At 38.1% G+C, this 17672-nt stretch overlaps 1 pseudogene; it reads right to left on the bottom strand.

Moving 5' to 3' along the window:
- The window catches only part of LOC134810532 (heterogeneous nuclear ribonucleoprotein A3-like), a 51666-nt pseudogene that overhangs the window by 13201 nt on the left and 20793 nt on the right, over positions 1 to 17672 (bottom strand).

Below are 17672 nucleotides of genomic sequence, written 5' to 3'. Positions count from 1 at the left end.
TTTGGTTAATCTAATTGAATTATGCATACCTCATGCTTATTAATACATTTATGCCTAGTGTTCCATTACTGGAACACTAAGCTTGTGGGAGTTATTTTTATCCTACTGCTCAAGGTTATCACCAAGATCTGATTTTTCACAAAAAAAAATTTGCAACCTCTGGCATAAATGGGTTAATACAATTAATTCCAGTTAAAATTATTGTATACACAGGAAAATTATAGTAGAGACCCTGAATTTCTGTTAACAAGTACTTACAATCCAATGAAGCTTATCTGTTCTATTCTTACCACCCAGCCAAGTTTCTTCTGTCTCTGAATTTTCACTGCACTTTGTTAAAATATTTCTTACAACTCTTCATATACAGTTTACTTTCATGCATGTATTTGTATATAATTTCTTAATTCCCTTGAATTCTTGGTGATCAAGGATTATCTACATTTCCTAGAGCACCCAATACAATGTTACATATTTAATAGTTTAAATATCTGTTAAATTATTGAAAGCCATAGAATTTTAGAGTTAAAAGAAAACTTGACAAGAAACCTTCCCCTAATTCGTACCTCAAGACTTTGTAGGCTGGGGGCAGTGGCTGATGCCTGTAATCCTAGCACTTTGGAAAGTCAAGGCAGGAGGATTGCCTGAGGCCAAGAGTTTGCAACCAGCCTGGGCAACATAGCAAGACCCTGTTGCCACACACAAAAAATTAAAAATTAGCCATGTGGTGGCACAACATAGCAAGATCCTGTCTCCACAAAAAAATAAAAAATGAAGCCATGTGGTGGCACATGACTGTAGTCCTAGCCACTCAGGAGGCTGGGATGGGAGGATCACTCAAGCCCAGGAGGTCAGGTTTATAGTGAGCTATGATCATGCCATTGCACTCTAGATTGGGTGAAATCGCAAGGCCCTGTCTCAAAAAAAAAAAAAAAAAAAGACTTTGAAGACCCCCTATTTTTGTCTTCACAAGAAAGTATATAAACTATAAGAAAACATCAAAATATACATAGTAAGTCCTCACACCATTTAAAGATAGTTTTTATGCCCAAAAATATATTGAAAGTTCACAGCTTGATGGAGAATCAAATCAAGAACTCAACCCCTTTCACAATAGCTGCAAAACAAACAAACAAACAAACTTAGGAATATACCTAACCAAGGAGGTAAAAGACCTCTACAAGGAAAACTACAAAACACTGCTGAAGGAAATCACAGATGACAAAAACAAATGGAAACACAACCCATGCTCATGGATGAGTAGAATCAATATTGTGAAAATGACCATACGGCCAAAAGAAATGCAATCTACAAATTCAACGCAATTCCCAATATCAAACTGGAATTGCAATTCTCAATATCAATGCAGTATCAAAATACCACCATCATTCTTCACAGAACCATAAAAAACAATCCTAAAATTCATATGGAACCAAAAAAGAGCCCGCATAGCCAAAGCAAGACTAAGCAAAAAGAACAAATCTGAAGGCGTCACATTACCTGACTTCAAACTACACTATAAGGCCATAGTCATTAAAACAGCATGGTACTGGTATAAAAACAGGCACAAAGACCAATGGAACAGTATAGAGAACCCAGAAATAAAGCCAAATATTTAAAGCCAACTGATCTTTGACAAAGCAAACAAAAACACACAGTAGGGAAAAGACACCCTATTCAACAAACAGTGCTGGGGTAATTGGCAAGTCAGATGTAGAAAAATGAAACTGAATACTCATCTCTCACCTTATACAGAAATCAACTCAAGATGGATCAAACACTTAAATCTAAAACCTGAAATCATAAAGATTCTAGAAGATAACATTGGAAAAACCCTTCTAGACATTGGCTTAAGCAAGGACTTCATGACTAAGAACCCAAAAGCAAATGCGACAAAAACAAAGATAAGTAGATGAAACTTAATCAAACTATAAAGCTTCTGAGAAGCAAAAGAAATAATCAGCAGAGTTAATTGACAACCCACAGAGTGAGAGAAAGTCTTCACAGTCTATACATCTGGTAAAGGACTAATATACAGAATCTACAAATAAACAAATTAGCAAGAAAAAAAACCAAGCAAACAATTCCATCAAAAAAAGTGGGCTAAGGACATGAATAGATAACTCTCAAAAGAAGATATACAAACAGCCAACAAGCATATGGAAAAATGTTCAACATCACTAAGCATCAGGGAAATGCAAATCAAAACCACAACGTGACATCACTTCATTCCTGAAAGAATGGCCATAATCAAAAAAATCAAAAAATAATAGATGTTGGCATGGATACAGTGAAAAAGGAGCACTTTTACATTGTTGGTGGGAATGCCAACAATCACTATGGAAACGAGTGTGAAGATTCCTTAAAGAACTAAAAGTAGATCTACCATTTGATCCAGCAATCCCACTACTAGGTATCTATCCAGAGGAAAAGAAGTCATTATAAGAAAAAGATACTTGCACATGCATGTTTATAGCAGCACGATTTGCAGTTGCAGAAATATGGAACCAGCCCAAATGCCCATCACAATGAGTGGATAAAGAAAATATGGTATATATGGGTTAGGCATGGTGGTTCACACCTGTAATCCCAGCACTTTGGCAGCCCAAAGCCGGCAGATCACAAGGTCAAGAGATCAAGACCATCCTGGCCAACATGGTGAAACCCCATCTCTACTAAAAATACAAAACCAAAAAAAATTAGCTGGGCATGGTGGCGCACACCTGTAGTCCCAGCTACCTGGGAGGCTGAGGCCAAAGAATTGCTTGAACCCGGGACACAGAGGTTGCAGGGAGACAAGATCACGCTGGTGCACTCCAGCCTGGTGAGAGAGCGAGGCTCTGTGGAAGGGAAGGGAAGGGAGGGGAGGAGAGGGGACAGGAGGGGAGGGGATGGGAAGGGAGGGGAGGGGAGGGGAGGGAAGGGAAGGCAGAAAGGTAGATAGATAGATAGATAGATAGATAGATAGATATATCTCATAGAACACTGCTCAGCCATAAAAAATAATGAAATAATGGTATTTGCAACAACCTGGATGGAACTGGAGACTATTATTCTAAGTGAAGTAACCCAGGAATGGAAAACGAAACATCGTATGTTCTCACTCATATGTGGGAGCTAAGCTATGAGGATACAAAGGCATAAGAATGATATATTGAACTTTGGGGACTGGAGGTAAAGGGTGAGGGGTGGCAAGGGATAAATGACTACACACTGGGTACAGTGTACACTGCTTGGGTGATGGGTGCACTAAAATCTCAGAAATCACCACTAAAGAACTTATTCATGTAATCAAACACCACCTATTCCCCCCAAAATCTACTGAAATAAAAAAATTTAGAAAATAAAACAAAAATTCACAGCTTGAATTCAATCTGGATTAGAATCATACTTCAGGATATTCATTTAAAATTTGCCACAGTTTCCCATATGGTAAATCATCTTTAAAACTCCAGATTTTTCAAAGTGATTTTCAATTTTTCAAAGTAATTATGCCCTTTTAGAATCATTTGCTATTTCTAAATCTGAAAACTGGAGAAACTTGCATATGAACAATATGATACATAATATTGTATCAATGTTAAACTTCCTAAATGGGATACATGCTAAAATATTTGGAGGTAAAATATCTGCAACTCACTCTCAAATGGGTCAGGGAAGAAAACAGATAAACACATACACACACACACACACACACACACATACAATCACATTAGAGAGAAAAAGTACAAGTGTGCTTTTGCAGCAAAATAATAATTAAGACACACTGGTACTATTGTACTGTATTGTTCTATTATTGCAACCCTTCCGACGTGTGAAATTTTTCACAATAAAAGTTGGAGAAAAATAAACAAAACCAAACCACCTCATCCTGCCTCAACAATATTTATTTCATACCTTTAGATCTTTTAGATCTAAACAACAGAGCTTTGAGGCTCCGGTACTTTTATTTAATAGCACAATAAAATTTAAACATCTCTGTCTTAGTCTGGGCTACTATAACGGAATACCACAGGTTGGGTTGCTTAAACAGAAACTTATTTTTCACAATTACGGGGGATGGAAACTTTAAAATCAGTACCAGCATGGTCACATTTGGTGATGACTCTTGCTGGTTTGCTGTCTTCCTGCTGTGCCCTCACAAGCCAGAGGACAGAGAGAGAAATCAAACTCTCTTGGGTCTCTCTTTATAATGGCACTAAGCCCATCATGAGGGCTTTACCCTCATTACCTGATTACCTCCCAAAGCCTCAATCCCCAGATATCATCATATTGGGGATTATGTTTCAACATAGGGATTGTGGGGAGACACAAACATTCAGTCCACAGCAACCTCTAAAAAGAAAGAGCATCAAAAGTCAGTTACTACGGATAGATCCCATATGTAAATATCAGCACCAGTTTGCATTCATATCAAAATGGCATTCACATATGTTAAAATGTTGAGGCATGTTCAAATTTTCCAGTAATCTTTTAAAAGGTAAGAAAAGGATCTGCATGGGTACATTGGCTCACATGTGTAATCCCAGTATTTTGGGAGGCCAAAGTGGGTGGATCTCTTGAGCTCAGAAGTTCGAAAACAGAAAGTGGTAATATGGTAAAACCCTATCTCTACAAAATACACAAAAAACTAGTTGGGCATGGTAGTGCATGCCTGTGGTCCCAGCTACTCAGGAGGCTGAGGTGGGAGGATGGCTTTAGCCCAGGAGGTTGAGGCTGCAGTGAGCCAAGATCATGCCACTGCACTTCAACCTGGGCAACAGAGAGAGATCCTGTCTGAAAAAAAAAAAGGGGGATCTTAGATATTGCTTCTGATGTTAACAAAGCAATTCCAAAGGGCATCATGCCTTTAACCCTACTGTCAATTCACAAATATACTTACATTTTCCATAAAAAATTATTAGATTTAGTCAGAAAATAAGATCTCCAGTTGTTTAAAAAAAAAAAAAAGTAGGTTGAAGTCTGGTGCAGTGGCTCACACTTTCAAGCCCAGCACTTTGGAAGGCTGAGGCAAGAGGATTGCTTGAGCTTAGGAGTTCAACACCAGCCTGGGCAACATAGTGAGACCTCGCCTCTATGAAAAATAAAAAAATTAGCCAGGTGTGGTGATGCATACCTGTAGTCCCAGCTACTTAGGAGACTGAGGTGGATCAAGGATCACTTGAGCCTGGCAGATTGAGGCTGTGGCAGCCTGAGTTATAGAGTGAGACCCTGTCTCAATGAAAAAAAAAAAAATAGGCTGAACAAACTGAATTAAATAGGAAACTCTCAAATATCTTAATAACTAAGACAACTATCAAAAGACTACCAGATGACTTTCATGTGTATAAAAGGGAAACTAAGACCCTCAAAGGTTCAACATCATAACAGCCATCACCATCACCATCAACAGTAAAGTCTCTCTCTCCTGTCTTCTGAGTATCACAATTAAAGAAATAATTAGAAAATTGGAATACTGTGAGTTAGATAAAACTCACAGTTTTTATCTTATAGTTATAATCTTAAATATTTAAATTTAATTTTATATTAAGTTTATTACATAAATTAATGACTATTACATAGTTTAAGTTTGTTTCTTCCTGAATGCTGAACTATGTTTCATGGGATTACAATCATATTGAAAGAGATGAAAAAAAAAAGAGAGAATGAAAGAGAAATGAGAAAGAGCTTGTCTAAACCTTGAGCAGGGAAATGAGTTTTCCCCTAATATCTCCAGAAAGGAATATAGTCCTGTGACATCTTGACTTTGGCCCCATGAGATCCATGTTGGACTTCTGACGTGCAGAACCATAATTTAAGAAATTTGTGTTGTTCAAGTCACTGAATGTGTGGTGATTTGTTACAGCATCAACTAAAAACAAATACAAAAATAGAATTAAGTTTATTATGCAGTTGTTTATGGGATTGCATGGTAAACACTGGCTTTGATCTGAAAAAAATAGAATGAGCAATTTGGGTTACAAGATTTAGAAATTTGCCAATAGTAATAACAAATTCATGCCACCAGTTACAGTTGCACTAAATTAAAGAATTAAAAATCAAGACAGAAGCTTGCTTCTCTTTTTCAAAAAAGAAAAAAAAAACAAAGGTAAAAATCTACAACCCTAATTAGTACAAAGCTACAAGCTTTATATATATAGTGAATTAGATAGCTAACATAATTGAATGTAGTAACTCTGGTGAAATTCATCCATTTGTTTCTGTCAATGTATAGTGTTCATTATTTTAGAATAAAACCTTTACCTGAACAATCAAAATATAAGAAAATAGATTTAGACAGTGAACTACAAAGGCGGACCTAACTAGGTTTCTAAGATTTGGGGTATAAAAGAAATACAAGTCATGCTAGAAAGTATTTCTGAATCCTCATGTAATCTTTCCTGAGATGCGTAATTCTAGAAAAGCAATATGCATTACTAAATGGCAGAAAATTTTTGAAGAAAACTAGGAAAATTAGGAACAAAACAAAAAGCAAGCAAGCCTTTAAAAAGAATGCTTCTAGAAAAGGAAAGAAGAGAGATGCATAGTATAAGTAATATGGAGGTAGTGATAATATGAAACAGGAATCTGTAGGCTTTCCAATTCTGACTTTATTAAATAGTAGTATATTGAGAATCAAGTCCCTTCTTCTGGCTTTTGTGGACCAGGTCCTTCTGACTATCCTTCCAAATTCAAATAAAATAGCTAAAACACATCTGTGCTTCTTAGGATGATAAAAGGTTTCCTGCTGGCGGATTCAAAAGTCACACTAGAGTGCCATCAGTAAGATGGCAGAATAGGAGTTTCCAGCCCTTGTCCCCTCATAGAAACATCAATTTGAACAACAATCCATGCACAAAAAAAAAACTTTCACAAGACCTGAGGAATCCAGGTGAGAAAGTATAGCACCTCAGTGAAGCATGGAAATAAGAAGGCACACTGAAGACGGTAAGAAGGACAGTTTCACATTACCTGTATCATTCATTCCTACCCTGCATAGCACAGTGTAAAGAGAAATACCCTTTGTATGGGGCAAGGAGAGTAACGTGAGCACATGACTTCACCACAGACCTTAGCACCAGGTCAATGCCTATAGCCCCAGGCTCCAGGTCCACTCCTACAGAGCTAACATCCAGGTCAACCCCTGTGGACCCAGATTCCAGGGCCATTCCACTGCCACACCAGCTCTCATGGCCCCAGGCTCCTAGCCTGCCCCTGTGGACCCAGGCACTCGGCCAGAGAGCCCTTAACTGTAGAACTCCCCCCAGTACCAGGTCAGCCCCCACAGACCCAGGCACTAGGCAAGCCCTCCCTATGGGCCCTGCAAAATGGCCTAACCAGAATCTGTAAATAGTTGACTGTTGCAGGGCATTCCCTGCAACTGGAATGCAGACTGGAAGAGGTGCCTACTTCTTCAAATGGGCAGATACTAATGCAAGGCAACAAAGATCATGAATCATCAGGGAAATATGACACCACAAAGGCACAAAATGAAGCACCACTAAATGACCCTAAAGAAATACAGATCTACAAATTACCTGACAAGGAATTCAAAACAAACATCTTAATGAAGCTCAGTGAGCTACAAGAGAATCCAGATAGAAAATTAAATGAAGTCAGGAAAACAATGCATGAACAAAATAAAAAAAATCAAAAAAGAAATAGAAACCACAAAAAAGAAACAAACAGAAATTCTGGAACTGAAGAATACAATGAATGAACTGAAAAATTCCATAGAGAGCTTTCAACAGCACACTTGATCAAGCAGAAAGAAGAACCAGCAAGCTGTAAGATGGTTCATTTAAAATTACCCAGTCAGAGGAACAAAAAGCAAAGGGAGTTACAAAGAGCGAAGATAGTCTATGGCACTTATGGAGTATCAAAAGAACCAATATATGTATTACAGAAATAAAAGAGAAAGAGAAAGGGGCATAAAGTTTATTTAAAGAAATAATGATGAAAACCATCCCAAATCTGGAAGAAAAAAATGAACATCCAAATCCATGAAGCCCAAAGAACCTGAAATAGATTAATAATAAAGAGATCTTTACCAAGACACATTTTAATCAAATTCTCAAATGTCAAAGACAAGGAGAGAATTTTGAAAGCAGCAAATGACTAGTCACATACAAGGGAACGATTTTAAGACCATGAGTATATTTCTCAGCAGAAACTTTGCATGCCAGGAGAGAATGAGATGACATATTTAAAGTACAGGAAGAAGAGGAAGGGAGGGGCATTCCAAGATGGCCGAATAGGAACAGCTCTGGTCTGCAGCTCCCAACGTGATCAACGCAGAAGACGGGTGATTTCTGCATTTCCAACTGAGGTACGTGGTTCATCCCATTGGGACTGGTGGAACAGTGGGTGCAGCCCATGGAGAGTGAGCCAAAGGAGGGCAAGACATCACCTCACCTGGGAAGCGCAAGGGATCAGGGGATTTCCCTTTCCTAGCCAAGGGAAGCCATGACAGACTACCTGGAAAAACAGGACACTCCCACCCAAATACTGTGCTTTTCCCAAGGTCTTAGCAACCGGCAGACAAGGTGATTCTCTCCCATGCCTGGCTCGGCAGCTCCCATGCCCACAGAGCCTTGCTCACTGCTAGCACAGCAGTCTGAGATTGATCTGAGAGACTGCAGCCTGGCTGGGGGAGGGGCGTCTGCCATTGCTGAGGCTTGAGTAGGTAAACAAAGCGGCTTGGGGAAGCTTGAACTAGGTGAAGCCCACCACAGCTCAACAAGGCCTACTGCCTCTAGACTCCACCTCTGTGAGCAGGGCATAGCTGAATAAAAGGCAGCAGAAAACTTCTGCAGACTTAAATGTCCCTGTCTGACAGCTCTGAAGAGAGCAGTGGTTCTCCCAGCACAGCATTTGAGCTCTGAGAACCGACAGACTGCCTCCTCAAGTGGGTCCCTGATTCCTGCGTAGCCTAACTGGGAGACACCTCCCAGTAGGGGCCGACAGCCACCTCATATAGACAGCTGACCCTCTGGGACGAAGCTTCCAGAGGAAGGATCAGGCAGCAATATTAGCTGTTGTGCAATATTTGCTGTTCTACAGCCTCCGCTGGTGATACCCAGGCAAACAGGGTCTAGAGTGGAACTCCAGCAAACTCCAACAGACCTGCAGCTGAGGGAACTGACTGTTAGAAGGAAAACTAACAGAAAGGAATAGCATCAACGTCAACAAAAAGGTCATCTACACCAAAACCCCATCTGTAGGTCACCAACATCAAAGACCAAAGGTAGATAAAACCACAAAAATGAGGAGAAACCAGAGTGGAAAAGCTGAAAATTCTAAAAATCAGAGCACCTCATCTCCTCCAAAGGTTTGCAGCTCCTCACCAGCAATCGAACAAAGCTGGACAGGGAATGATTTTGACAAGTTGACAAAAGTAGGCTTCAGAAGGTCGGTAATAACAAACTTCTCCAAGCTAAAGGAGGATGTTCGAACCCATCGCAAGGAAGCTAAAAACCTTGAAAAAAGATTAGATGAATGGCTAACTAGAATAAACAGTGTAGAGAAGACCTTAAATGACCTGATGGAGCTGAAAACCATGGCACGAGAACTTCGTGACGCCTGCACAAGCTGCAACAGCTAATTCAATCAAGTGGAATAAAGGGTATCAGTGATTGAAGGTCAAATTAATGAAATAAAGCAAGAAAACAAAGTTAGAGAAAAAAGAGTAAAAAGAAATGAACAAAGCCTCCAAGAAATATGGGACTATGTGAAAAGACCAAATCTACATTTGATTGGTGTACCTGAAAGTGATGGGGAGAATGGAACTAAGTTGGCAAACACTCTTCAGGATATTATCCAGGAGAACTTCCCCAACATAGCAAGGCAGGCCAACATTCAAATTCAGGAAATACAGAGAACGCCACAAAGATACTCCTCAAGAAGTGCAACCCCAAGACACATAATTTTCAGATGCATCAAGGTTGAAATGAAGGAAAAAGTGTTAAGGGCAGCCAGAGAGAAAGGTCGAGTTACCCGCAAAGGGAAGCCCATCAGACTAACAGCAGATCTCTCAGCAGAAACCCTACAAGCCAAAAGACAGTGGGGGCCTATATTCAACATTCTTAAAGAAAAGAATTTTCAACCCAGAATTTCATATCCAGCCAAAATAAGCTTCATAAGTGAAGAAGAAATAAAATCCTATACAGACAAACAAATGCTGAGAGATTTTGTCACCACCAAGCCTGCCTTACAAGAGCTCCTGAAGGAAGCACTAAACATGGAAAGAAACAACCACTACCAGCCACTGCAAAAACAGGCCAAATTGTAAAGACCATCGATGCTATAAAGAAACTGCATCAATTAACAGGCAAAAAAACCAGCGAACATCATAATGACAGGATCAAATTCACACATAACAATATTAACCTTAAATGTAAATGGGCTACATGCCCCAATTAAAAGACACAGAATGGCAAATTTGATAAAGAGTCAAGACCCATCAGTGTTCTGTATTCAGGAGACTCACCTCATGTGCAAAGACGCACACGGGCTCAAAATAAAGGGATGGAGGAAGATCTATCAAGCAAATGGAAAGCAAAAAAAAAAAAAAAAAGCAGGGGTGCAATCCTAGTCTCTGATATAACAGACTTTAAACCAGCAAAGATCAAAAGACACAAAGAAGGCCATTACATAATGGTAAAGGGATCAATTCAACAAGAAGAGCTAACTATCCTAAATACATATGGACCCAATCCAGGAGAACCCAGATTCATAAAGCAAGTCCTTAAGAGACCTACAAAGAGACTTAGACTCCCACACAATAATAACGGGAGACTTTAACACCCCACTGTCAATATTAGAGAGATCAATGAGACAGAAGGTTAACAAGGATATCGAGGACCTGAACTCAGCTCTGCAACAAACAGACCTAATAGACATCTACAGAACTCTCCATCTCAAATCAACAGAGTATACATTCTTGTTAGCACCACATCACACTTATTCTAAAACTGACCACATAATTGGAAGTAAAGCTCTCCTCAGCAAATGTAAAAGAACAGAAATCACAACAAACTGTCTCTCAAACCACAGCGAAATCAAATTAGAACTCAGGATTAAGAAACTCACTCAAAACTGCACAACTTCATGGAAACCGAACAACTTGCTCCTGAATGACTACTGGGTAAATAACAAAATGAAGGCAGAAAGAAAGATGTTCTTTGAAACCAATGAGAAAAAAGATACAACTTACCAGAATCTCTGGGACACATTTAAAGCAGTGTGTAGAGGGAAATTTATAGCACTAAATGCCCACAAGAGAAAGCAGGAAAGATCTAAAATTGACACCCTAACATCACAATTAAAAGAACTAGAGAAGCAAGAGCAAACATATTGAAAAGCTAGCAGAAGGCAAGAAATAACTAAGATCAGAGCAGAAGTGAAAGAGATGGAGACACAAAAAACCCTTCAAAAAAATCAATGAATCTAGAAGCTGGCTTTTTGAAAAGATCAACAAAATTGATAGACTGCTAGCAAGACTAATAAAGAAAAAAAGAATCAAATAGATGCAATAAAAAGTGATAAAGGGGATATCACCACCGATCCCACAGAAATACAAACTACCATCAGAGAATACTACAAACACCTCTATGCAAATAAACTAGAAAATCTAGAAGAAATGGATAAATTCCTGGACACATAAACCCTTCCAAGACTAAACCAGGAAGAAGGTGAATCTCTGAATAGACCAATAACAGACTCTGAAATTGAGGCAAAAATTAATAGCCTACCAACCAAAAAAAGTCCAGGATCAGAGGGATTCACAGCCGAATTCTACCAGAGGTACAAAGAGGAGCTGCTACCATTCCTTCTGAAACTATTCCAATCAATAGAAAAAGAGCAAATCCTCCCTAACTCATTTTATGAGGCCAGCATGATCCTAATACCAAAGCCTGGCAGAGACACAACAAAAAAAGAGAATTTTAGACCAATATCCCTGATGAACATTGATGCGAAAATCCTCAATAAAATACTGACAAACTGAATCCAGCAGCACATCAAAAAGCTTATCCACAACGATCAAGTAAGCTTCATCCCTGGGATTCAAGGCTGGTTCAATATACGCAAATCAATAAACGTAATCCATCACATAAACAGAACCAACGACAAAACCACATGATTATCTCAATAGATGAAGAAAAGGCCTTCGACAAAATTCAACAGCCCTTCATGCTAAAAACTCTCAATAAATTAGGTATTCATGGAATGTATCTCAAAATAATAAGATCTATTTATAACAAACCCACAACCAATATCATACTGAATGGGGAAAAACTGGAAGTGTTCCCTTTGAAAACTGGCACAAGACAGGGATGCCCTCTCTCACCACTCCTACTCGACACAGTGTTGGAAGTTCTGGCTGGGGCAATCAGGCAAGAGAAAGAAATAAAGGGTATTCAGTTAGGAAATGAGGAAGTTAAATTGTCCCTCTTTGCAGATGACATGATTATATATTTAGAAAACCCCATTGTCTCAACCCAAAATCTTCTTAAGCTGATAAGCAACTTCAGCAAAGTCTCAGGATACAAAATCAATGTGCAAAAATCACAAGCATTCCTATACATCATTAACAGACAAACAGAGCCAAATCACGAGTGAACTCCCATTCACAATTGCTACAAAGAGAATAAAATACCTAGGAATCCAACTTACAAGGGATGTGAAGGACCTCTTCAAGGAGAACTACAAACCACTGCTCAAGGAAATAAAAGAGGACACAAAAAAATGGAAGAATATTCCATGCTCATAGATAGGAAGAATCAATATTGTGAGAATGGCCATATTGCCCAAATAATTTATAGATTCAATGCCATCCCCATCAAGCTACCAATGAATTTCTTCACAGAATTGGAAAAAACTACTTTAAACTTCATATGGAACCAAAAAAGAGCCCACAGTACCAAGACAATCCTAAGCAAAAAGAACAAAGCTGGAGGCATCACGCTACCTGACTTAACCAAAACAGCATGGTACTGGTACCAAAACAGATATATAGACCAATGGAACAGAACAGAGCCCTCAGAAATAACACCACACATCCGCAACCATCAGATCTTTGACAAACCTGACAAAAACAAGAAATGGGGATAGGATTCCCTATGTAATAAATGGTGCTGGGAAAACTGGCTAGCCATATACAGAAAGCTGAAACTGGATCCCTTCCTTACACCTTATACAAAAATTAATTCAAGATGGATTAAAGACTTAAATGTTAGACCTAAAACCATAAAAACCCTAGAAGAAAACCTAGGCAATACCATTCATAACATAAGCATGGGTAAGGACTTCATGACTAAAACATCAAAAGCAATGGCAACAAAAGCCAAAATAGACAAATGGGATCTAATTAAACTAAAGAGCTTCTGCAGGGCAAAAGAAACTACCATCAGAGTGAACAGGCAACCTACAGAATGGGAGAAAATTTTTGCGATCTACCCATCTGACAAATGGCTAATATCCAGAATCTACAATGAACTCAAACAAATTTACAAGAAAAAAACAAACAACCCCATCAAAAAGTGGGCAAAGGATATGAACAGACACGTCTCAAAAGAACACATCTATGCACCCAACAGACACATGAAAAAATGCTCATCATCACTGGTCATCAGAGAAATGCAAATCAAAATCACAGTGAGATACCATCTCACACCAGTTAGAATGGCAATCATTAAAAATTCAGGAAACAACAGATGGTGGAGAGGATGTGAAGAAATACGAATGCTTTTATACTGTAAGTGGGAATGTAAATTAGTTCAACCATTGTGGAAGACAGTGTGGCGATTCCTCAAGGATCTAGAACTAGAATTACCATTTGACTCAGCCATCCCATTACTGGGTATATACCCAAAGGATTATAAATCATGCTGCTATAAAGACACATGCACACGTATGTTTATTGCAGTACTATTCACAATAGCAAAGACTTGGAACCAACCCAAATGTCCATTGATGATAGACTGGATCAAGAAAATGTGGCACATATACACCATGGAATACCATGCAGTCATAAAAAAGGATGAGTTAATGTCCTTTGCAGGGACATGGATGAAGCTGGAAACCATCATTCTCAGCAAACTATCACAAGGACAGAAAACCAAACACTGCATGTTCTCACTCATAGGTGGGAATTGAACAATGAGATCACTTGGACACGGGGCAGAGAACATCACAAACTGGGGCCTGTCAGGGGGTGGGGGGGCTGGGGGAGGGATAGCATTAGGAGAAATACCTAATGTAAATGATGAGTTAGTTGATCGGTGCAGCAAACCAACATGGCACATGTATACCTATGTATCAAACCTGCACGTTGTGCACATGTACCCTAGAACTTAAAGTATAATAAAAAAATAAATAAAGTACTGGAAGAAAAAAAAAATGTGTCAACCAAGAATACTATACCTAGCAAAGGTGTCCTTCAGAAATAAAGGAGAGATAAAGACTTTCCTAGAAAAACAAAAGCTGAGGGAGTTTGTAATCACTGAACCTGCCTTACAAGAAATGCTAAAGTGAGTTCTTCAACTTAAAATGAAAGAATGCTAATTGACAACATGAAAATACATGAATTTTAAAAAGTTACTATAAATTCAAATTCAGAATATGCTAATACCGTAATAGTGGTGTGTAAATCGCTTTCAACTCTACTATAAAAGTTTAAAATGTATTAAAACAACTTAGCTATAATAATTTGTTAATGGATATACAATACAAAAGATGTAAACTGTGACATCAATTACATAAAATGTGGTGGGAGGAAAAGTTAAAGTGTAAAGTTTTTGTAGGTATTTGAAGTCAAGTTGTTATCAGTTTAAAATAGACTGTTATAAGATGTATTCAGTAAGCCTCATGGTAAATACACACACACACATACACACACACACACAACTGTAGTAGATACACAATATCAGTAAGCCTCATGGTAAATACACACACACACATACACACACACACACCTGTAGTAGATACACAATAACATAAAGAAGAAGGAATCAGAGCATATCATTATTAAAAAAAAACTATCAAATTCCAAAGGAAGGTAGAAAGAGAGGAGGAAACAAACTACAAAACATTCAGAAAAAAATTAACAAAACAGCAATGGTAAGTACTTACCCATCAATAATTATTTTAAATGTAAAGGGATTAAATTCTCCAACTAAAAGACAGAATGGTTGAAGGCTTAAAAAAACAAGATCTCCATCCTGGCTAACACGGTGAAACCCCGTCTCTACTAAAAATACAAAAAATTAGCCGGGTGTGGTGGCAGGTGCCTGTAGTCCCAGCTACTTGGGAGGCTGAGGCGGGAGAATGGCGTGAACCTGGGAGGTGGAGCTTGCAGTGAGCCGAGATCGCGCCACTGCACTCCAGCCTGGGTGACAGAGCGAGACTCTGTCTCAAAAAAAAAAAAAAAAAAAAAACAACAACAACAAGATCTATCTATATGCTGCCTACAAGGAACTTTAGCTTTAAGCACACATACAGGCTGAAAGTGAAGAAATGGGAAAAGATATTCCAAGCAAATGGTAACTAAAAGAGAACAGAGGTAGCTATTCTTACGTCAGACAAAATAGACTTTCAGTCAAAAACTATCACAAGAGACAAAGGTCATTATGTAATAATAAAGGAGTCAATTCATCAAAAGGATATAACAACTGTAAAAATATATGCACCCAACATATGGACCAGAACATCTAAATATTAATAAACAAAGCACGTATTAAAAGAAGTGAAAGGAGAAACAGCAATGCAATACAGTCATGAACTGCATAATAATGTTTTAGTCAACAACAGACTACATATACAACAGTGGTCCCATAAGATTATAATGGAGCTGAAGAATTCCTATAGCCTAATGATGTTGTAGACATTGTAATACATTACTAAGGTGTTTGTGGTGATGCTGGTATAAAAAAAACCTAATGTATTGCCAGTCATATAAAAGTATAGCACATACAATTATATTCAGTAAATAATACTTGATAATGATAATAAAAACTATGTTACTGGTTTATGTATCTACTATATTATACTTTTATCATTGTTTTTAGAGTGTACTCCTTCTCCTTGTAAAAAAAAATGGTAACTGTAAAACAGCCTCAAGCAGGTCTTCCTGTAGTCTTTTTTGATGTAGGTGTTTACTGCTATGAACTTCCCTTTTAGAAAGGCTTCTGCTGCATCCCTTAAGTTTTGGTATGTTGTGTTTCCATTTTTCTTTACAATTTTTAAAAATTTTCATTTTGATTTCTCCATTGACCCACTGGTTGTTCAGGAGTATGTTGTTTAATTTCCACATATTTGTGAGTTTTTCAATTTTCTTCCTGTTAGTGATTCTAGGTTCATACCATTGTGGCTGAAAATATTTGATATGATTTCAATCTTCTTGAATTTGTTAAAACTTGTTTTGTGCCCTAACACATGATCCCTCCTGGAAAATGTTCCATGTGCTCTTCAAAAGAATGTATTTTCTGCTGTCAGCTGGAATGTTATTTATATATCTGGTAGGTCCATTTGGTCTGTAGTATTAGACCCTCATTTCAGACCATAAACAAAAACCAACTCAAATGGACTAAAGACGTAAATGTAAGACCTGTAAGATTACCAGAAGAAAACACAGGGAAAAGCTTTTTTACATTGGTCTGGGCAATGAGTTTTTTGGATATGATGCTCAAAGCACACACAACAAAAGCAAAAATGAACAAATAGCTTTGCATCAAACTAAAAGGCTATATACTATGGATTATTATTTGGCTTTTAAAAAGAAGAAATTCCTGTCATTTGAAACAACATGAATGAACCTAGAGGGTATTATACTCAGTGAAATAAGCCTAGCATAGAAATACAAATACTCCATCTCACTTATATATGGAATATTTTCAAACTCAGAAGCAGAGAGTAGAATGGTGGCTGTAAGGGACTGAGTGAGATCAGGGGATGGGGAAATGGGGAGATGTTGTTTACAGGATTCTAAGTTTCAGTTATACAATGAATAAATTATAGAAATCTAATGGACAGCATGGTGACCATAGTTAATAATTCTGCATTGTAAACTTAAAATTTGCTAAGTGAGTAGATCTTAAATGTTCTCAATTTTTTTTTAAATATAGTTACCATGTGAGGTGATGGCCACATTTGCAGATAGATGTGTCCATGTGATTAAGTTCTGGTCAATAGGTTATAGCATGAAGTGTTGTGTGTAACTGTGAAGTTTTCTAAACTTCATACTTTTTCTAAAGCTGCTTGCTTTCCACTTGTTTTTTTCCCCTTTTCCCACAAACTAGAATGCGAATGTGGTGGTGGTGGCAATTCAGACTCATCTCTGCAGACATGCAACACCTTAGGGAATGGTAGAACAAGAGAGAAGAAACAAAACAAGGTCCCTGGATGGCAGTGTGAAACAGAGCTGCCCAATATTCAGAACTGCCTGTCAGCTCAGACTGAGCAAGCAAGAGAGAGAAAAAAAAAAGACTATTTTCTGCATGCAACATGATAATGCCTACAAATAAATTCATTTTTCTACCTAGAATCCATCTCCAATCTTTTGATGGCATATTTTTTAAGCTAAGTTTTCCTGAATACCCTTACAAATGTGTGTGAATTAGCAAAAGGTATGCCACTACTGAAAAGAATCACGTAAACAGAAAAAACAGATAAACTTAGCATATATGGGAAATTGTGGC

The sequence above is a fragment of the Pan troglodytes genome, chromosome 1, assembly GCF_028858775.2.
Source record: "Pan troglodytes isolate AG18354 chromosome 1, NHGRI_mPanTro3-v2.0_pri, whole genome shotgun sequence".
NCBI lineage: Eukaryota > Metazoa > Chordata > Mammalia > Primates > Hominidae > Pan > Pan troglodytes.
The sequence above is the reverse complement of the archived record's forward strand: the minus strand, read 5'-3'. Positions and strand labels throughout refer to the sequence as shown.